This window comes from Leucoraja erinacea, chromosome 25 (genome assembly GCF_028641065.1).
Source record: "Leucoraja erinacea ecotype New England chromosome 25, Leri_hhj_1, whole genome shotgun sequence".
Taxonomy (NCBI): Eukaryota; Metazoa; Chordata; class Chondrichthyes; order Rajiformes; family Rajidae; genus Leucoraja; species Leucoraja erinaceus.
This window is the reverse complement of record NC_073401.1, coordinates 25,744,997-25,768,496: the sequence shown is the minus strand read 5'-3', so window position 1 is coordinate 25,768,496 and position 23,500 is coordinate 25,744,997. Positions and strand designations below refer to the sequence as shown.

Here is a 23,500-nt window from a genome sequence, read left to right as displayed (position 1 = left end):
CTTGCAATATCCAATGCTAACTTCATGATTATCCTTCTGCATTGATATGCCTAGTCATGCACAATTGCATCTTACAACACTTAACATCTGACATATACATAGCCTGCCAACAGCATGAACTATCTTGCTCAAACAGATCTTTACAGCTAACATGAAACCTCAATGCTATGATTTTTCAAGAACAGGTTCAAGCCTTGGGTATTTGGTGTTTGGGGACCTGCTTTGGGCAAGCCCACAGTTATAAGTTTAAACTTTGTGAAACGTTTTTGAAGGGCCACAGTCACCAACATCCTACACGCACAATACCCTATTTCAGTCTCGATAATGAATGCGGATTGCACCCTCGCTCACCACCCAGCCTTCAGGGTCCCCTTTTCTCCAATTAATTTCCCCAAAACTGTTGTCTTGATCCATATCATCTCCACCTCTACTACTCCAAATCTCGAGACCAGCGAATTGGTCCCACAATATATATATTTTTTCTATGTACTATATTCCACAAAAATGAAATGTTTCGAGGAAGACATTTGAGCATGTATTCCCTAAAGGTTGTTTATTTTGCACAGAACACTGTTCTTTGTGCTTTATAGAATTTTACAATGGCATGCATTGGACATCCACCTAGACAGAACCACATTCACCTGGTTTAATCTAAATGCAAAACTGTTAACCAAGCATTCAACAATACAATACAATACAATACAATACAATACAATACGGGTTTATTCGTCACATTGCACATAAAGTGCAAGTGAAATGAATATGTCAGCAGCGATACAATGAGAAAGAACACACAATACACAATAAAAATTTCGCAATTCAGCATTAGATAAAGAGTAGCTTTGTCAGACTAAATATCACATAGAAACCTATAATAGGGACCGTTGCCTATTTACTTCGCTCCATAGATGCTGCTGCACCCGCTGAGTTTCTCCAGCTTTTTTGTGTAACCTTAGATAAAGAGTAGCTTTGTCAGACTAGCCAATGAAATCACCGTGAAGATGAACCAGTTAGGACCTGAAAACTGGAAACTGCCAAAATGGCACAAGGCATCTGAGATGTCAAGGATATCAGAGTTGTAACTGCAAAGGAACTGGGCCACAGGTGAAAAAATTGAATCACGGTAAGGGAAATAAATTTGGAAGGGCTTAAAAAAAGTTCTGCCCATATAGCCCTGCTTGCGGATCCTAGGGGGACGGTAGATGCAGACTATTACTTGGAAAAATATTGACCTTGAAATTGTATACTTTATCAAAAGGCTTTTTTTTGTATTACGTGACCCAATATCAATTAAATACAAAGAAAAATTGTGTACTTGCAGTGAATTTCACATAGTCTACATTTTTCCTTCTGGGCTCTCCATAGGTACAACATGCCAAAGATTTTGATTGACCAATGCTTGGCTTGCTGATTAGCTGGTGACTCATACAAAAATGTGCCTTAATGTTGCTTAGTGCGTGCTTTGTCATTACTTAAATCAAATCTGCCTGAGCAGGTTCTGGTTGTGGAGCCCAGTGCAAGGAGCTTTGAATAGGAGTAAGTAATATACTTGTCTGTTGTGACAGATAAAACTGTCTGATTTTTTAATCAAGAAACCAGCAAAGATGTCAACTAATGCAATTGCTGAATATGTGGAAGGTGCTCTCATAAAAGAGCTTTTTATCCTTGCTATCTTCACCATGAATAATTGACTTTGCCTATGTAGAATTGCATTTGTCCTATAAATACTGGAACTTGATCTTGGATTGTGGACATGGTATATAAATAAGCTTGATTTTGCACCTATATTTGTGCTTTGTCTACTCAAAGGGGCTAAAGAAATGCTTCTAGAGGCATGTGGTTCCCTTCAATAACAGTGATAAGCAATGAGCTTGAGCAAAATGTGTAAACCAAGCTACATTAGTGATTAACACCTTTTTTTGTTGTGATTTTCTCAACATTGTTGGAGATGTCAAGCACGGTCATTAGCAGATAAAGAATGCAAATCTCCATTTGATTGCTGTCTTCTGCCCATTTTTATCTACAACATTTATTTTAAAATGTTGTATCTGTATTCATTTCCTTTCTGCACAAGTGAACCTCGAGTTGTCTCGTTAACAATAGTTTCATCAGTGTGATATTCAGAGCAAGCTTTAGAAATGTCTGCTTTGTGACATCTCAAACTTTGAGCAGGTACATTTCACCTGTAAAGTTTTGAACCAAATAAATTTCTCTTTTATCTTCCAACCTCTGTTCAATTTCATTTAATTTCTTTTTACTTTCCTCATTATTTTCTTCTTTCTCTTTTCTTTCTTCACCTCCTCAGAGAGATAGAAACAAGAAAGGAACAAAAGCAAAGATTAGCACAAATGTATTAGAGAACAGTAAAAGGATGCCTACATTATTTGACTGTATATGCAAGACATCAGAAGATTGACTACATTATTGTATAAATTGTAAGTGTGTGCACCATCTGTTTACAGGCCTAAACATGCTTTTGTTGTACTGTTTTTTGTAAACAATCCCATTATAAATTCTTGTATTCATTATATTGCAAACTGCCTTTGTGAACTTGTTTGGTTGTCAATTGGGCTGACTGTCCCACTGAATTACTCCAGCATTTTCTATCTGCAGTTCCTTCCCACAAATTGGATTTGATTGTTGAGCCTTTTATCCTGTATATCATTATCATTTAATCTCAAGACTGCATTTGGTCTTGACTTGTCTTCTGCAATAATAGGAGCTTGACTTATCTGGTCAAAATCCAATGTAGGACTAGATTTTATTTGAACTACTGTGCACGTTACATCTTGTATCAAAATTTGGATTACTGTGGTAGCCAGATTTAAAATGCTGTGGAATGAAATTGAATAGTATTCAGTACCAATGCAGTACCAATAATCCATTCAATAGGAATAAATTAATCTGTAGTTGAGTTATCCATTTGACAGAGCATAACAGCTTTAATTTCTAAATATTTTTACATTTGTATTAAGTAGTTACATGTGCTTTTATTGGGTAATACAACATAATTACTGTTGATTTCTTGTTTCATTGACATTAATTTCACTCAGTTTAATTTAACAGTCTATATTCTACAGTAGCATCCTGATTTCGATTGTTGCATTTAGGCATACAGCAGAATATTTGACAGATGAATACTTGCATTCCCCTGCAGTCATTCTTTTTTTTTCAGCTTCATTCCCCTTTAGAGTTTATGAAAGATAAACTGACAGCCCACAATGCAATGAAATTTAGTTTCATAATTCAATAGACAATAGGTGCAGGAGTAGGCCTTTCAGCCCTTCGAGCCAGCACCGTCTTTCAATGTGATCATGGCTGATCATCCCCAACCAGTACCCCATTCCTGCCTTCTCCCCATATCCCCTGACTCCATTATTTTTAAGAGCCCTATCTAGCACTCTCTTGAAAGCATCCAGAGAACGCGCCTCCACCGCACTTTGAGGCAGAGAATTTCACAGATTCACCACTCTCTGTGAGAAAGTTCAGTTCCATAAATTCTGTTTTTCCCCTTTAGAGTTAAGCAATTAACAATTTTTTTCCCCGGATTGAAACATTAAGTCTGTTCTTATCATCTCCCTGTGAAAACTTGACCAAGCATTTCCTCATGTCAGTCAGACTTCTGACCCCGATCCCATTACCACATCAGGGGTTAAGTGTAACAATGTCATTCTCTGTGCAGAGCTTTTTACAGTGCGTTGCAGGGGAACTTCGATAATGTTGAGGCATTTTTGTGAATCTGGCTTTTACCAGCACAGCTATGGGCATCTGCTTGGTAAATGAGATCTTGCCTTCAGCCCATCTCTGAACTGAACTGAGCACCACTCCGTGTCCTTCTGTAGCCTGACCCCAGCACAATCCATGGCACTCCTGACTCCACGCTTCTCCACTGTTATAACTAGGGCGCATTAAGAGTTTCTAAGCGTCTATAATTGATTTTGTTTTCTTTGCCGGCAAGATTGCGGAGAGTGGAGATGACGTAATATTTGCAGACAAAAGTCTGATGACATTGACTGGTTGTAATACAGCTTGGAAGTATTTGCAGGAAGTGTCTAGTCTGTTATGCTGTGATTCATATCCTCCTTTTAAAACTTCCTGTTATTCAGGTTGTTGTCCAAATTTGGAACTGGTCTGCATCCAACATAAATCTGAATTTAATTAATGAAGACATTATTGGTTTGATCGCTGCCAGATTTTTTTCCGTCCAATTTAAAACGGTTTACTCACAAGATTTAAATGGTCAAAGGATTGGTTCTTTCAAATCTCTTGGCTAGTAATTGCTCAAAGCTACGTGGTCATTTTATTTCCTTTTTCTGCATCAGTGGGGAAAAAAAAAAATAATCTCAATATTTTTTCTCATTTTTCCAAAGTCTCCATTTTTCACATGACAGTTAAATCAATATATGTTGGAATGATTATATGTCATTGAAGTTTGTATTCCTTTTTAATCTAATTCTCCCTCCTTTATTTCCCACATAATTATAAAGTGAGTATATTAACAAGGTAGTTATTTATATTTGTTAATGATCCAGATATTATATTTGTTAATGTTAATGTCCTTATAGTCCAAAATAAGTGTCTTCTTCAAAACTGAATTGGAAATGTAATTTAAAATCTAGGATCAATAAAGGTGATTGCAGGGTTGTAAAAGCACAGTCAACTCAAAAATGTATTTTTGCAAAGGAAATCTGCCTCACGTAACAGATATGTAATTGATTAACATGCCATTAAGCCACATGAAGAAAAAAAATAATTAATTAATTTACCAACCTCTAACTTGGATTAGTAAATTGCCTAGTTGAATTGGTTCAAGTAGGCAGATTTTCACGATATTCTCTCAGCAATAAAATATTGCTTGAGCATAAGACTTTAGATAATTTGGTTAAGTTCCTAAAAAAGTTTAAAGTTTAAAAGTCAAATCCAAAATCACTGAAATATCACCAAATTGGGACATCTTTGCTTTAAGAAATCCATGCCAAGAAGGTTAAAACTGACCTGTGTATTTCAGAGGCAGCAGTTTCTTTTCCATCCTTTGTTCAACAAGCCATTTGATCAATGACAACATTTGTCTCAAAGAATGAAGGGCATGTGAACTACTGTTAGACATTTCTGTTGAAACAAGTTGCATTAGGAACATAAAAGTGAGAAAAGAAGCATATTTTAGGGTGAATTGTGTCAGAAAACACATCAAAACAAATGCAACACGCAGCTGAAAATTGTTCCAGTGTCTGAGCATAAGTTATAATGTATCTTTTTTCTTCGCAACCATTGACATATTATGTATCAGCAGCATTTTCCATATGTATCAGATGACATTTTTGTTCCCAGAAACTACATTAAAATTGACTTGGACAAGGATAACTTCCCTCGTTTTCTGTGAAATTATATTTTGGGATCTTTTACATTCACTTTAGAGAGCAGATGTGGCCTCAATTTATAACTCATCTAAATGATGACTTCTCCTTAGTGATGTGGGATTACATAATGATCACAGGGCTCTGCTGTGGGAATTCTGCATGATTGAAGAAGGAATACTGTGGGAGTGTTTATGAAAGAACAATAGTGCAAGAGTGCTAAACCACATGAAGTTCTATAATGTGAGAGTGCAATACTAAAGGAGGGCAATACTGAGGAAGAACTGCACAGTGAAAGGAGCTGTATCGTGGTAAGGTTGTATTGTCAATGTGGCAGTGCCTTAGTGGCACTGCGTTGTTGGAGGGGAAATTTAATTTAGTTTAGAGATACAGCGTGGAAGCAGGCCCACCGGGTCCGTGCCGACCGCACATTAACGCTATCCTACACCCACTAGGGACAATTTTTTACATTTATCAAGCCAATTAACCTACAAACCTGTACGTCTTTGGAGTGTGGGAGGAAACCAAAGATCTCGGAGAAAACCCATGCAGGTCATGGGGAGAACGTACAGACAGCACCCGCAGTCGGGATTGAACCAGGGTGTCCGGCGCTACATTCACTGTAAGACAGCAACTCTATCGCTGCGCCACCATGACCGCCCTGAGGACACGCCCTGAGTTCTGAGGACATGTCCTTTTGTCAGGGGTACAGTAGTGAGTAATGTATCGTCAGATACACTGTCTTTTAAACAAATCTTAATCGCTAAGGGTATAGAAATACAAGTTCCCCTTGCAGGCACAATTCAATCACTCCTCCAAGAAAATGCGTCCGAGAAAAACATCAAAAAATCTTTTTCGCATTTATCCTTTAGCTCTAAAATGACCACTTGGGGAAATTATAACAAAGCTAAAGAATTGTACTGCATCAAAAATTATAGATACGAATAATTGCTATCCAATATTTGTGAGCATAATTGGAAGCGAGTGCAGAGAGAAGACAGATTTAATGACATTTAAACGAGAAGGATTATGACTGAAAAGCTGATGTAAGGATAAGAGGTTGAATATTTAGTAATATGTGGGAAAATAAATGGACCAAGATTGTTCAATGCTCTTCCTTTGCCAAAGCTGCAAAGCTTGTCTGCAGTTTTCCTGCTTGGAACCAAGGGCTGGAAGGGCAGTGACCCATTCAGAAAATACAGGAAAAACTGGCCAGGACTATGATTTTATGGGGTAAAATCTTTTCAACACAACCTGAAGGAAACTGACGTGAGTTTAGAAGGAGGAGGGGGGGACCTCATTGAAACTTACCTAATAGTGAAAGGCTTGGATAGAGTGGATGTGGGAGAGGATGTATCCACAAGTGGGAGAGTCGAGGACAAGAGGTCATAGCCTCAGAATAAAAGGATGTTCCTTTAGGAAGGAGATGAAGAGGAATTTCTTTAATCAGAGGGTGGTGAATCTGTGGAATTCATTGCCACAGAAGACTGTGGAGGCCAAGTCGATGGATATTTTTAAGGCAGAGATAGATAGGTTCTTGATTAGTACGGGTGTCGGGTTATGGGGAGAAGGCAGCAGAATGGGGTTAAGAGGAGAAGATAGATCAGCCATGGTTGAACGGCGGAGTAGACTTGATGGGCCCAATAGCCAAATTTTGCTCCTATCACTTTTGAAAGAGTTTCAAACTTGGTCTGAGTCAATACTTCTTGTAAATGACGGGCTAGTATAGTTTGCAATAATGTGGAATTTATAACATGTTCAGCTATGTAATTAGAAAATGCTTGTAACTTTTTATTTGACTGTGCTACTCCTTAAGCTACCAATTCAAAACTTACAGGAAAATTGCTGAGATTTTATGAATGATAGTTACCGTGAACCGCAGCCTCTAACCCATTAACACTATATATTAGTGTCTTTTGATCATATTATTGCTGGATTATATTATTGCTGGATTTCATTCTGCGGCTTCCTTTCCTCATATTATCATCAAAGTTTTGGACCAAGGAATCAGCACCCCACTTAGCAACTCGACTTCCTGACCGATAGACCACAACCAGTGAGGCTGACGACAAAACATCCTCCACAATAAATCTCAGCACAGGTGTCTCGCAAGGATGTGTTCTCATCCCCGCACTGTACTCCCTATACACTCACAGCTGTACGGCAAACTTATTGCTCAAACACGTTTGCAGCTGACATCATTGTAGTGGGCGAACTGGAACAATGAAGAGTGAGAGTACAGGAAGAGATTAGAGAGATTAGTAATATGGTGTGGAGACTAGAACCTCTCCCTCAATGTCAGCAAATTCATGGAGCAACATATTAACTAAAGAAAACGAGATGGTGTCCATACCCCAGTCAGCATGAATGGTGCGAAGTGGAGAAGGTCCAGAACCTCAGCTTCTTGGGCATAAATATCACCAGCAATTGGACCTGCACACCCACATTGAAGCTATGGCCAAGAAAGCACAGCAGTGTCTCTTCCTCCACAGAAAACTAAGGAAGTTTAACATGTCTCCAAAAACTCTTACCAACTTCTACAGGTCTCTTGGGATACATCACAGATCGGTTTGGCAACAGCTCGGTCCAAGACCGCTTGAAATTGCAAAGAGTTGTGGATATAACCAAGTCCAGCACACAAAGTTGTCTCCCACCAACCCCCCCCCCCCCCCCCCCCCCCCCCCCCCCCCCCCCCCCCCCCCCCCCCCCCCCCCCCCCCCCCACCCTCCCTCACTCTCATCGACTCCAACTACACTTCACACTGCCTCAGGAAAGCAGCCAACCTAATCAAGAATCATTTACACCCTGGTTATTCCCACTTCTCCCCTCAGGCAAAAGATACAAAAGCTCGAGAGTGTGTACCATGAGAATCAGGAACAACTTCCTCCTCACTATTATCATACTATTGAATGGTCTTCTCATAAACTGCGACACTTGCATTTTTTTATCTGCACAATTTTATCTGTAACTGTAACAAATATATCACAGTAACATTATAGTCTGTATCCAGGTAGTTTTCTTTTTGCTCTCTACCTACTGTACTTGTATGCAGCTTGATTGTACTCGTATCGTATGATTTGACTGACAAAGCTTTTCACTCTATCTTAGCACACGTGACATTAATAAACCAATACAAAATTAGTGTAATTATTATTTGTAAACCGGTCTCATCAGATTGAGCTCAGGAGTGGAAACAATCCTTGCACTTTTTCTGACTCCTCTTCGGCCTTTTACTGAATTTAGTTGTACCCTTGCGGCAAACATTGACTAAATCATCAATTGTGTGGATCAAGAGAATCACCTGCTAGAAATGTTCATCAATAAAACTGCTAGCGATTTGTTATCACGGGACTCCTAAAAAAAAAGAGTGCTCAGGTGGATGTAAATAGTTGTGCTATTTTTAAAATGTCCCTTTTCAATTTTTGCTTCTGGTCTTTCTTCCTTTCTGTCTGCGGTTTACTGTGCGTGTAGCCGTCCCACAGGCCCATTGATGATATCTCTCCATCTTCTTCCTTTTGTAGTGCATTAGATTTTACAGCTTCTCATTGTTCTTTCCTGCTGACTGTTTAGTGACTCATTCATGCTCCGTCAGCAGAGTTGGCAGCAGTCTTGGTGTACCTGCCTATCTGCTTCCCTTGCTGCAGCTCACAGATGGGATGGACTCAGCCTGTGAAACACACTGCATTATGTTGCCTATGAGTGAACATCTAAACTAAAGGTAGGAACGACTTCAATCTAGCAGTTATGGATTTAACTCACAGAAATGAAAAAAATATTGACAGGTTAGATTATTTTCAAGTTTATTGCTGTGTGGGACATGTTCAGATAAAGTTGAAATTATTAGTCACTTGTTTAAAGGTTTTGAAGGTACTGGTGTATAACAAATGAGTAATGCAGCAAAGGAGAAAGTATACTTGCCCCTTTATTCATCTATTGTGGAAGTCAAATCACTGATTATAGCTTTTTTCCCCTCCAATTTCAGGCACATTATTTACATTTAAAATCTAACCAAATTGACCACATTTTGAAAAAATATCCTCTTAAATTCTTTATTTCTTTCCTGTAAATGGTCTTTTTGGTGAATGGCTGTGCTTTTCTACTTTAATACTTCTCCAGTTGTCCACTCTTCACATGTAATTGTAGCCTGTGGCTCAGACTGTGTGGAGAATTTTAAGTTTGCTAGCTTTTGAAGGATCGCTCATGTCCTTGCTGTTATTGGGTGTAACTTCACACATCCTTATGCACGACTATTGAGGGAAAAGGGTCTGAGCGGTCTTTTCTATAACTGACTGTGAGCAGGCTGATTATGTCGAGGGTGTCAACACCAGCAAAATCCTCATCTGAACAACTTCAATAACAGTAGGATGTAATTAGAACTTTTCAAGTGACGCTCTTTCTGCCATTACCAGGCTGACGACATATAGGGAAGTTGTTGTGTCATTTACTTGTATTGAATAATAGAACTGAAAGTTTGGTATTACAGTTACGTTTTGCTTAACCCTGCAAATCAGGTTGTAGTACCATAATAGACACAAAATGCTGGAGTAACTCAGCATTTACGAAGGAACTGCAGATGCTGGAAAATCAAAATTAGACAAAAATGCTGAAGAAACTCAGCGGGTGAGGCAGCATCTATGGAGCAAAAGAAATAGGCGACGTTTCGGGTCGAGACCCTTCTTCAGACTAACTGAGTAACAGAGTAACTAAGTGGGTCAGGCAGCTTAAGTATATACCTGTATGAAGGAAATGCAGATGCTGGTTCAAACCAAAGATACACAAATGCTGGAGTAACTCAGCGGGACAGGCAGCATCTCTGGAGAGAAGGAATGGGTGACGTTTCAGGTTGAGACCCTTCATTTTGTTTGTTGTGTATGTGCCAATGTTAAGATACTTGGGTATAAATTACTCCTCCCAGGAAATGTTTTAATTCTGATTAAACATTCTTGATTCATGTATTACAAATTGTTTTCAGCATTGTGATTTTGTATCTCACTTGACGTTTGCGTTGCTTGAAAGACTGTACAGTTACATATTTTTCAGGAACTTTCAACATTCCATACAATGTTTTTATCAGTGGAAACAGAAATGAGATAAAACCCAATGATTGTTTTTGGTATTTTGATATTTCCATTGAACCTGTTAGATTGATAAAATAATGAATGGACTATCACATTTTTTCTCCTGAATTGGTTCACAAACATCCCAGATAAAGGCTTAACCCCAGATGAAAAGACTGCTGTGGGGGAGGAGCGGAAATTCCTGCAATGTGTAGAATGAGATTAACGTAGTGATATCAGCGATTCCTTGACTCGCATGGTACAAAGAGGGTTGTGTTACAAAGAACAACTATTTATATTTGAGAAACAAGTAATGATGACAGCTTGTACCAAAAGCAGATGGTAATGCTAAATACTAGTATTTAAAAGTGTGCCAATTTCAAGAATAAGAACTGTCATCTTAAAACCTGTAATTTTACAAATGTCATTTAAATATTTTTCTTGCGTGTGGCGTGCACAGCCTAAAGTTGTAGGACAACTTGTTCTATTTGATCTTATTTGATTGTGCACACCAGGTTGATTGCATTAGTCGAAACAGGGTGAACCACGTTGCAATCTCCCACCCCGTCATTTAAATAAGTACTTAGATAGCATTTATTGACCCGGTTATCTATCTTATAAATGTTTAAATCCCTATTTAAAGCTCAACTACATGGACATGGCATGGATTGCCTATGAGGAGTGATGTTGGGTGGGGAGGTTAAAAGAAATGGGTCCTCTTGTGGTTTGTCTATTCATATGCATTGGATTCAGTAATTACAATGTTTTAAAATAGACATTAACTGGATTTATGTTCAGCCGTTGCCAAGTGCTAGCATTGTTGATTTCAAAAAGAAGAACAAAATATCTAATTTTGATGTAGACTAGTGAATTATGGGAGTTGGTACAACCCAAGCCCATGAGAATAGTATATTGTTTACTTCCGTTGACAAGCAGAAACAATAAAAAATTCTCAAACAGCTGGTCCACCTAAAACAAATATAAGCACAATGACTGCAATCAAATTAAAAACACAAAGATCAAAGAAGATGAAAAGAAATAAATCAATGATGACAGAAACAAAATGTGTGAGAAAATGATAAAGATTTAGTTTGGTATTCTGTTAATATTGTTGTTACTTAAGAAGTTTTTTTTTGTCAGTTTCAATTGGAAATCATATCTTTGCCCAAAAGAATTGTTAAAACTAGCCATTATAATAAAAATGAATTTGTTTTATTAGATGGGGTCAGAGGTAGGGACAAAGCATCAAGTACAATATTTTTTTTTTTTTTTGTGTGCCAAGTACTTATTCTCCTACCATATGTTGTTGACTCCCTTTCTGAGAATTAGTGCCATAATGTCTCATTGAAAGTGAAAAATTGGCTACTTTTATTTTTGGGTACTTTTAGATAAGTATATTTGTTCTGCTGTTATGTCAATTAATGAATTTTATAAGTCCATGCTCTCTTCAGAAATTGTCTAAGACAAAAAAGATTATTCTGCCAGGATAATAATATTTAGCTTGATTCATAAAATTGTTGATACAAATCAAAATTATAAATTCAAAGTTGTAAAGATGATTGCTATCTGATTCCGTCTCTCTTTTTGGGTTGTATTAAGCTTCTCTCCACTTTTTCTATTTACCACTTTTTACTTTCTTCTCTATCCTTTTTCTTCTTTCATTGTAAGTCAGTGCTGGTACCTGATGTATTACCTGGCAGAATATGAGCATAGAAACATGTGTAAGGTTCACCTTCATTTAGAGGTTGTAAGTAAAATGTTGTCCTCATCAGCTGCCTATTCAATGCTGTTTCCCATCAAGTGGAGTTTTGATTAGGTTCTGCACAGACTGGAATAAATTGATTGTTTTCTTTTAAAATCCATATTATAGTTTTTTGCAGGATGTTGGGCTATGTGTTGCCCATTTGGAAGCACTATATTAATCTCTTATGAGTTCCCTTCTGCTCCAAAACCAGAGATAAATATCTCAAATTTATTTCAGTAGAATCTTAATTAGTGTTCAGATTTACTCTGAGGTGAAGGTTTAGCATGATCTGGGATTCTCAGCTGTGATGCCCAAAGTTTACAATAGGAAATCTGAATGTGAGCAGAGCTATGGTGTAGTTGTAAGCAAAGTGAAAGAACAGGAATAATTGCGTACATTATTTGTATTTGTGTACTCCATGGATTCATTACTTTTATGAAGATAATAGGATATGAGAAAACTGAAATTGCTAAATTGCTCATAATGTGACCATCACACACAATTGCAGCATAACCAGTTCTAAAGCCACTTTCCATTCCTAAGCAAGTGCATTAAAAAGGGTCCCATTCAACTTTGTACTAGGATGTGGGAATAAAGGGTGAATTTAAAATGCATAAATGTGTTTGAACTAAATGGTTAGTTAAATGTACTTTCTGCATATCCCTTTTTATAGAAGTTATTAATGGGAGCATTTTTTAAATTCGGAGTCAATTTGAAGCGCACATTGTGTAGCCAGGTGGTTTCCTTAAACATAAAGAATAATAGAGCATAATTGAGGAGGCATTATCTATTCATATGGAACTCAAATAAAATTATGGGGGAATCTGAGACTAAAGCAGAAATGCTGGAAGAACTTGTCCAATCATACTGTATCTGTGGAAAGAGTCTGAAACTGGTTTCTCTTTTCATATACGTGGTTTAACTGGCAGAGTGCTTACTGTGTTTGTTTTGTTATTTATTATTATGGTTTAATGCAGTAGTAGCAAATTATTATTTTCTAACACTCTAAGGTATGAACACTTTAAGACATGACATTATTTGTTTTTGCACGTGGCACTTGTTTTGCAGAACAAAGCTACTAACATTTAGAATAGTATTACAAAATAATGATATAACTAATTGGAATCTTTTTTTTATTCCCTGTGTGTGCTACGAACTTCAGCTAAATATTTGAAAGTTAAAACCTTTCTAAAACACAGACAATTGGAGCTAATTTAGAGTCCTCTGTACCTGCTGCTGATGGTCCAGGCCCGACTTCGGGAAAGACCGCTCCAATCCAAGCTATTAGGCTGTGAGGGAGGCGACATGGAAAAAGTCGCCTCTCCATCGAGGGGGTGATCGAAAGCGGTTCCCCCCTTTTATCCCCCGCCACCCCCATACAAAACACACCAAGAGACACCTAAACTAACATTAGACACACCAAAAAACCCCAAAAAGTCAAAATAACGAACACGCTGCTGGCAGGGCAGCCGACTCGCAGTGCCCCCTTGCAACCTCTTTGAGATAAATGAGGATTGGGATTCAAAACTAGCCATTTATGCTTTCTCAAACACCCTTTTAACTTAATTGACCAAAAACGCTGCTGGGTCATTTAAGGTGACTGAATTTCATCATCCATGTCTGTCTTCTGCAAGAGGTGGCTCCATGAATTATGGATGTAATCCACATATTTAGGTGTCTGGACATGAACCTTTATTGTCAGAGGGAAGTGTTGTACAGTGTGGCTGGTTGGCTTTAATTATATATAGCTTTGGTGGAACCACATATAAAATATTAAGTGCAATATTACTCTTTTTTATTGAAGAAAGCAGTTCTGAGTAGGTTTTGCAGACTAATACATGGATTGGCCATTTTGTCTTATGGGGAGGGCAAAATATGCTATGTTTGCAGCTTCTGAATTTACAATAACGAAATGTGCAAAACATGTAAGTTTATTGACAGGATGGATGGGAAAATAAGGGTTACCTATTTAAGACTGAGATAAAACAGTTCCCCCAAAGAGTTTTGGAGTCTTTGGAACTCCCTTCATCAAGGAACATTGGAAGCTGGGTCTTTGAATATTTTTATGGCAGGGTAAATAGATTCTTGATACACACGGGGGGGGTGAAAGGTTACCAAGGGGATATGGCAACATCACGGCGTTCCACTACACCAGCTATGATCTTGTTAAACGAGACAGGCTCGAGAGGATAAGTGACCTACTATGTTTATTTGAATTTGAACATAAGGGATTTCATATTTAAGCTGCCATTATTTTTCATTGAAAGGAAATTTATGATTTAATGAAAGCTGAAATTATGCATGGAAAATAAGGCAATATTACAGTTTTCACCTTGCCACATTCCTATTTGGTTGCATTCACATTTTGTGCCCTCTCCTCAAGGTGGCTGTACATTATTCTTTGCTTAGTTGATAAAACAAATCTGTAATTAAACAATAAAAACCATGAAGTACTAGGTTGGTGCTGAACTAGCTGATTACATTTGGAGTAATCCAATTTGCTTTAGTTCCCTTGAGCTTGGGAGTTGTAGATGTTAAGAGTTCCTGTTGCTGATTGCTGTCACCTTGTGAGAATTATCCCTATGTCGGCATTAGAACATTTCAGCAATCATTATACACACAGACAATTTTCCTCGGTCTTTTGCTCCAAATCATCACTATCTAATCTTATGGAGAATATATTGTTTACATTATTAATTCTTTCCTTTCCATAGCCTGTACATATGTAATCTCACTCGTTAATTGTTACCCACATATTAATTCAACTGGTTAGAATCAAAGATCCTATAGGATCTTTGGTTAGAATTAGGTTCAGGTTTATTATTGTCAGATATACAAGTGTGTATCAAGATAGCTTCATTTTGCATGCATTCTAATCAGATCTGGTAGTACTATACATAAATACAAACAATTCAAACTGAACTACAATAGTTAGATCAAAGGGAAAGATACAGAATTCAGAATATAGTTCTCAGCATTTTAGTGCATCAGTTCCATAGGCAAAGTCCAATGTCCGCAATGGGATAGAGGTGAATTGGACGGTACCCTATCTTACGGAAGGACCATGCAGAAGCCCGATTACAGAGGGAAGAAGCTGTTCCTGAGTCTGAAGGTGCACGTTTTTAAGCTTCTGTACCTTTTGCCCGAGTGGAGTGAGTGGGGTGGGATGTCTCCAATTATGTTGCATAATCCAAAGCAGCCTGAAGTGTAGATAGAGTCAATGGTGGGCAATCTGTTCTGTGTGATGGATATCAACCTCTTCCTCAGCTACCTACAACTCTCTGCAATTTCTTCCAGTCTTGAGCAGAGCTGTTCCCGTATCAAGCCGTGATGCAATTCAACGGTATGCTTTCTGTGATGCATCTGTAGAACTTTGTAAGAGTCATTTGAAAATGCCGAATTTCCTCAGTCTCCTAAGGAAATATAGATATTGGTGGGCTTCTTGGCTGTTGCATCTATGTGGTCGCACCAACAGTGTAATATTAACACCAAGGAACCTGAAGCCGTCAACTATTTCCACTTCTGCACCATTGTGGCATCGAATCCACCACGCTTCCTGATGTTGATAACATTTGTCTTGCTGTACCAAGGAGAGGTTGTTGTCTTGACACCATGTCCCCTTATTGATTGTGATACGGCCCACCACAGTGGGGTCATCTGCAAACTTGTAGATGCAGTTAGTGCTGAATTTGGATGGAGTCGAGAGTCTATATGGAGTATAGTCTTGGCGTGTGCACAGGTCTTGAGAATTGGTGTGGAGGAGGGGTTGTCACCTAATCTCACTGATTGTGTTTTGTGGGTCTGAAAGTTGAGAATCCACTGGCAGAGGGGGCTGCTAATTCCTAGGGCCAGGAGTTTGGAATGGAATAATGTGCGCTACCACCATTCTCTCGAAGCACTTCATGATGGTGGATGTCAGAACCATTGGACGGTAGTCCTTAAGGGATGCTACCTCCCTTCTCATTGACGTAGGGTGATAGTGGTCTTCGTGATGCAGGTGGGGACCTCAGAATGGAGTGGTGAGAGGTTGAAGATGTCTGTGTATAGTTGAAATTGCACAGGTCCTGAGGATGTGGCCAGGGATTCGATCCGGGTAAGTTGCTGTCTGCGGATTCACTCTTGGAAAGGCCAACCTTGTGTTTGCCCCATAACTGTTGGTAGAGATGCACCTGGAAATGGTGGAGCAGGTAATGTTGCTCAACAGACCTTCCATTCAAAGTGACGTCAGAATGCATTGAGCTCATTGGGGAGGGACCCATTGTTGCCAGCGATGCTGCTCACATTCACTTTGTAGCCTGTTATAACATGTAAGCATTGGCTCAATTTAATAGTAAAAATACTTGCATTCTATCAGCACCCAACTGGGTGAAAATAGCTGGTTAGTAAGATTACTATCCAGTCATTTTCTCTCAGTTGGGTGCTGATAGAATACAAGTATTTTTTCTTGATACTTTTCTAAAGTGACTGCAGTGCTGTTTTGAGGCTTGTATTGTTAGTCTTAAATACAGTACTCTTAAACTAAGTATCAGTTTAATCTTATGTTTGAAGATGTATTTTTTTTCTATTGTTTACACCGAGCAAACTGCTATTTATTACCTGTTCAAATCACAAAGTAGATGTGGGCACTTCTGCATGTCATTCTTGGAGTTTCTTGCAGCGGTTCACATAACTTTGCCGGGTGGCACAACCAACAGTGGCTGCCTCGCCAACAGTATGTCTGTCCTTTCTTCTTTTTGTTATTTTCAGTATGCGTTAAAATATGTTTTAGTGTGTCCTTGGTTTGTTTTATGTGGGGGGGAGGGGGTTGGGAGAAACTTTTTTTCAATCTCTTACCTTGACGGAGATGCGATTTTTTTCCATATCGTATCTCCGTCACCACTGCGGCTTTGATCGCTCTGACTGCGGATGGTTTGACTACCCTGACCGTGGGAGAACAAAGAGGTTGAACTTTATTGCCTTCCATCACAGTGAGGTATGTGGAATCCACTATGATGGATGTTTATGTTAACTTTTATGTGGTAGTGTGTCGTGTTGTTTTTCACTTAGTATCGCTGTATGGGAACTCAAATTTCACTGTACCTCAATTGGTACATGTGACAATAAACTGACCTTGAAAACTTTCAGAACACAATGTAGTGAGAGTTCATTAGAAGCTTCAACATGGTCCTCTCAACGCCACCTGACATAACCTGTGGAGGAGGAAATTCCAAATCGATAAGAGCCATATTCAACAAGTTCACAGGCATAGCATTTATAGGCGCTTAGCTGTAGAATGTAGTTAATAATTCAATGTAGTCAATAATTACTAGCTAGGTATGCAGAAGTATCTTCCTATATATCACAGTGAAAGTGTTATTTTTAATGGGAAGGATAACAACAAAATCTATATAACTAAAAGTCTCATCGACCACTTCCTGTCTGCGCTGTATAATGATTTTAGAAAAAAACACTACCATATATCGCTATGGTTTTTGGCCATCTTACTCACAGTCCTCCTCCACTGAGGCAGCCCCGAGGATTTTTCCGATCGTTGAAAATTTAAAAAGTATTGAGTTTAAAAAAAATGAGTGTTTAAAAAATCTTGAGATCAGCTGATTGGTCCACCACGATGAAGGTGACGACAATCACCACGATGAAGGTGACGCCCCTTCCCGGGGGGGGGGGGGAGAGGGGAGGACTATAAAAACCCCAGATGACTGGTGTGAGTCAGTCACTCTGGAAGATCGTGAGGGAGAGTCCACAACTGTGATTCTAAGCTGTGAATCAACTGAACTGTGAGTCTGCAATGTACTTGCAATAAATGATCTGTTAGCCCTTAATGACAATGCAATGAGTTGTTTGGCAATTTGGTGGACTACACTCTGCTTGAAATGCTATGAAATTGTATTTGGTGGCCTGCACGCTGCTTGAAATGGAATTTCAAGGAATAGCCGTGAGTGAACTGCCAGCCCAGCAGCCCTGAGTGACTGAGCTGCCAGCCCACCAGCCCTGAGTGACTGAGCTGCCAGCCCACCAGCCCTGAGTGACTGAGCTGCCAGCCCACCAAGCCTGAGTGATTGAGCTGCCAGCCTACCAGGCCTGTGACTGAGATGCCAGCCCAAGGATCCATTTGGCCCACAGTGTCCATACTAGCCCTCTGGAAACCAGTCCCCTCGGCCCACAACACCCATACTAGCGCTCCAGAAAGCCCCCCCACTGGCCACCAATATTGGAATTGGTGGAGAGGTGGAATATTGCGTTGGGGGACCAGCCTCCCGTGTGAACTTAGTCTAGTAGAATTTAAATTTGCTGCCTTTGCCAAACCATTCCAACAGTAGTTGCCCACACTGCGCACACAAATTCATTGGAAGTTTCTTCATATGACGTTTCACATCCTATATCTTCCTTGCCTTGTTCAGTTTTTTCTTCAAAATTGTTTTTGTTTAAACTTCTATCAATGCTTATTTTTCTTCCCCACATTATCAACAGAATTATCTGTAAAGTTAATCTTTAATTTCTTGAGATTCTAAGCATTGGCATCTTTAAATCCATATATCATCCATTAATAAGAAAGCAAGCTCATTAAGTCACAGGAAGAGTTTATCTTTCCTGTCATGTCAAGTAGTTTGAAAAATATTTTTCAGTCAATTGCTGGACACAGTTTATCAGATCAAAAATAATTGCAATGATATGAATCTACTTGAATGATTGCTCAAGTCAGCATCTATGAAATTGCAACTAGACTCCAGACACTGCAAGAAGATTTACTCTGTGCTCAAACTCTTAATTTTGTAACGTTCCAAAGTTTAATTTGAGTGAGGCTTTCCAAAGATTTCAATAGGTTCATAATAATCATAACATTATTGTCAAGTAGACAAAACCACCTTCCTGACTGTAGGGTAAACTAAAAGATTAAAAACAACTACAGGTGCACAACCTTTTATCCGAAAGCCTTGGGACCAGACACTTGTCGGATTTCGGACATTTTCGGATTTCAGAATGGAAGATTTTTAGCGTAGATTAGGTAGGTAGCGCGGGCGGCTTGAAAAGTCTGGAGCTGCTGCCTCCTCCCGGGTGACCGGGAGACTCATTGTATAAATGTTAGTCAGTTAGTTTGGAGGGATTTTATGTGGTGGTGGTGGAGTCGGGGTGAAGGGGGAAACTTTAATTCTTAGTCCCCTACCTGGTCGGCGACTCCCAACCTCGCGGAGCTGGGGGCTCCGTCCGGCCGCGGGCGGCGCCGGTTGTAGCTCCGACCCCGGCAACTCTACCCCTGTCTGCGAGGCGCTCCAAATCCAGCGCCGCCTGCGGTCGGACGTCCCAGCTCCGGGAATGTCGGGAGTCGGCGGCGTCGCAGCGCTGGGATTGCGGCAAGCTCCGGAGCGCTGTGGCCGTCGACACACAACATCGCGGAGCGTCGCTGGATTTGGAGCCGCGGAGCTGGGGGCTCCGTCCGGCCGCGGGCGGCGCCGGTTGGAGCTCCAACCCCGGCAACTCTCCCCTGGCTGCGCGGCTCCAAATCCAGCGACTCCGCGAGTTTATCGGCGGCCACAGCGCTCCGGAGCTTGCCGCAACCCGGTAAGGCATTGCCCATCCCCGCTCCCAGCACTTGACGCTGCCGACTGACATTTGCGGAGCTGGGGCGTCAGCCATCTGGATTTGGAGCGCCTCGCAGCCAACGGGGTCGGAGCTACAACCGGCGCCGCCCGCAGCCCCAACGGCCACAGCGCTGCGGAGCTTACTGCACAGCGACCCGGTAAGGCATTGACCGCTCCCCGCCTCTCCAACCAGGTAGGGGACTAAGAATTAAAGTTTACCCCTTCACATAAAAGCCCTCCAAACTAACTGACTAACATTTAAGCAATGATTTACAGATGTTTAAGCGTCTCCCGGTCTCCAGGGAGGAGGCAGCCGCTACAGTAGTACAGACCTGGGTTGACCGTGGGTCGTTTTGGGTCAAGTTTGGCGCCAAACGCGAGCTTTGGTGCGCAGATGACATCTGGAAAAAATGGCCGGTTTTCGGAGCTTTTCGGTTTCTGGAACACCGGATAAAAGGTTGTGCACCTGTAGCAGCAAAACTGCCTCTTGAACTTTTGCATTAAAATCCTATTCTGCTTGTTTTATGTAACTGTAGTTAATCATCAGTGTGAGAAGAAGCTTAGTTTTGAATAATGACTTGCTGCCCATGTATTTAACTAGATTACAGTTTTGAAATTACTTCATTTTCATTATTTAACAAATAAACAAACCATAATTTATGATTTGATTACAGACTGTAAATGTTATCCTGGTGTCCATTGTTATACATTATAAAGAGTTTTAAGAAAACATTCATCACAAACAAATTTTGCTGTTTTTGTAGTCAATTTAGTTTAGAGACACAGCGGGGAAAACAGGCCCTTCTGCTCACCGAGTCCGCCGGACCAGCGATTACCCATACACTAATTCTATCCTACACACTAAGGACAATTTTCGGAGACCAATTCAGCTACAAACCTGCACGTCTTTGGCATGTGGAAGGAAACCAGAGCACCCGGGGAAAACCCACGCGGTCACAGGGAGAGCGTACAAACTCCATACAGACGGCACCCGAAGTTAGGATTGAAACGGGGTCAGAGTGGTTATTGTCCTGTCAACATATGACTAAGACCTCTATCTCTTTCTTGTACTCCATCTCGTCAATGTTCATAACTTGGCCCACTACACTGGTGTCATCTGCATTCTTGTAGATGGAGTTAGAGCTGAATTTGGCTGCACTTTATATTTTTGCTCGCTTTATAAACCTGCAGGTCTCCAAATGTGCTACAAGGAGATTAACATTGTTTTTTTTTAAAAGCCGTAAACTTTTACAAGGAATAACAAGTTTATTTTAGCTAGACTTTTAAAAGACTGTGTTGCATTGCATGTCAATACCTATGAGATGATTCTAAATATTATAATTTAATTACATGATCTCATTTGTTTCTTTCAAAAACGTCAACTATCCTTGAAGATTCAGTTCCAAACTTTGGCCACACTTCAACCAGTTTCAATAACGGCAATTAGATTAAACTGTTTACTTCTATATATTGTCATAATTCAACTCTCTTGTTATAATTGCTGTTAGCATTTATATATAACACCTTTAATTTTGTCAATTTAACATATTTCTGTTATCTCATCTCTATTTGCTGCACCCCTTGCTCTTGCCATTTATTTTGCTTTTTACTTTTTCTAACTTCAATTCCCTACTTTGCGTCTGTCCATTATTGAATTATCTTTGATGTTGCCAATATGAGTTATACTTTCCCCAATATATGGCCCAGATTTTCCGAGCTGCAAGCCATTTAAATTGTACAATTTTGCCCGAACAGTGTGTGACCATAGCGCTGTGGCCATAACTCTATGTTTAAAGCCCATAGTGCTGCACTTGGTAGCGCTGTATTTAGAACCCATGGCACTGCAGCCGACAGCTCTTTGTTTAAATCCCCACACACGTAGCTGACAGCGCTCTGTTTAAACCGTTGCGTGCCAAATCGGTAGCGCTGTGTGTATTACCTTTACGCACCAAGCCTGTAGTGCTGTGTGTATTGATGTACGCTCTAAGTCTGTAGCGCTGTGTAATGCTTTATGTGCCAGTCTGCGTCTGATAGCGCTTTGTTCCAGGAGCAAACCAGGAGTAACTGAGTTTACTCCCTTCTGAGCTCCCACGTTATACCTTTTTCTCAGCTCCCTAAACTCTGTCGGTTGGATCTCATCAGTTCAGTTCAGTTTAGTTTATTGTCACGTGTACCGAGGTACACTGAAATGCTTTTTTGTTGCGTGCTAACCAGTCAGCAGAAAGACAATGCATGATTACAATCAATCCATTACAGTGTAATTGCCGTTATTCCCTTTACATGAGTACGGAATAACGTTTAAGGTCAAGGATAGTCCGAGGGACATCAGAGGTAGATAGTAGTTCAGCATTGCTCTCTGGTTGTGGTAGGATGATTTGGTTGGCTGATAATAGCTGGGAAGAAACTGTCCCTGAATCTGGTGGTGTGCGTTTTTCTATGGTGTTCACTTTTTCCACCTACAGTATGTTGTTGTTCATCTGGACCACAAAACCGTGGAACTTCACCCTTCCCCTTCTTGACGTTCTTTAGTTACAGTGCTCAGTGACATCCTTATCTTTTGCACCAGAAAGGCAACATTCAATCTTGCTGTCATATCCATGTCTGCCTCACTAACAATTGCATCCCTCATCATTGTTGCTCTGTCTCCCCTCCACCCCACCGAGGCAGTTGAACCACTCACCATGCACACTTCTGGGCTTCATCCCAAACTGCATCTGTTAAGCAGTGAGAGCCATTCTGTTTTTAATCAATCCACACCTGTCCACGTGTCAACTAATTGAATGTCCGATTATTTATTCTAAGACTTCACTACCAAGGTGAAATTGTTGAAACTCTTGATCTATTGCTATCTATGTCTTCAATTTGCAAAGTTATTTTTCGGCATGTGAATATCATGCCACTCTTTTCACATGAGAACATCATCATGCATTTCTGCCAGTCATTCCAATTTACAAAGTTTTACTTAAAATATTTTCAAAGAACTCATCCTTTTGTCTGCATTGCCACTAATGCTATAAAGGCTGCAAAAATAGCAAAGTTGTGAAAATATGGGCCGTTTTGAGAGGATATTGCAGGGCCAGAAAAGAGTACAGAGGTAGAAAGGGATGAGACACAGCAGATAATTCAATGTTTTCGCTGTTCAGACCCCAATCAGTGAGGGTATGAGTAAAATATGGGAGGGACGGTACAGGAAGCATGTGGCAAAGATATGAGAGAAATCAACTCACAAACATAGTTTAAGATTTCTCTAACTTTTTTGTGTCCGAGAAACTGTAAGCGTAGATTGGAGGATAGAATTATTTCACGATGAAATCCCATGCAAGATTTTATTTCAATTCTGATACTTTTACTGTTGCCATCTTTCAAAGCAAAATCTGCATGAGAAAGATGGTTGCACAGTGGTAGGAAGGTGGAACTGCACAATAACAAATTTTGCAATGTTCATTATTCCCTCGGGGGTAAAGTGCATGCCCTGGGGCTGACTCATTTAAACAAGCGGTTTAGCATCTTTTTCCACAAAGTATTACTTTTCTGCAGCACTGATAGTGAAGACAGTGGCCAATCTGATCTTCTCTTGCTTCATCATCTGAGAAGATGGAAAAGCATTTAACATTGTAAGTGAAATTTAACTATATTCAATAACACTTTTCAAACTGATTTTTTTTCGTTGGAGCCATCTGATAAATTCCTGTTGTTAGTTGTATTTTTACTATTCCCTAGCACTTTGCTGTTTCTTATAATTTATAGAAATTTGGAATAATCTTTAAA

The 23,500-nt window shown here is 39.9% G+C and overlaps 1 protein-coding gene across 4 annotated transcripts in view; it reads left to right on the top strand.

The window, feature by feature from the left end:
- The window catches only part of smtnb (smoothelin b), a 168,034-nt gene that overhangs the window by 62,768 nt on the left and 81,766 nt on the right, over positions 1-23,500 (top strand). Inside the window, exon 1 of one of the 4 annotated variants that reach the window (XM_055655295.1) lies at positions 8,863-9,072. The exons of 2 other annotated variants lie outside the window; for them this stretch is intronic. The gene's annotated coding sequence lies outside the window, so the exon portion shown is untranslated. Of the gene's footprint in view, positions 1-8,862; positions 9,073-23,197; positions 23,347-23,500 lie in introns of those variants that run through there. One more of the 4 variants, XM_055655294.1, reaches the window with a different exon arrangement.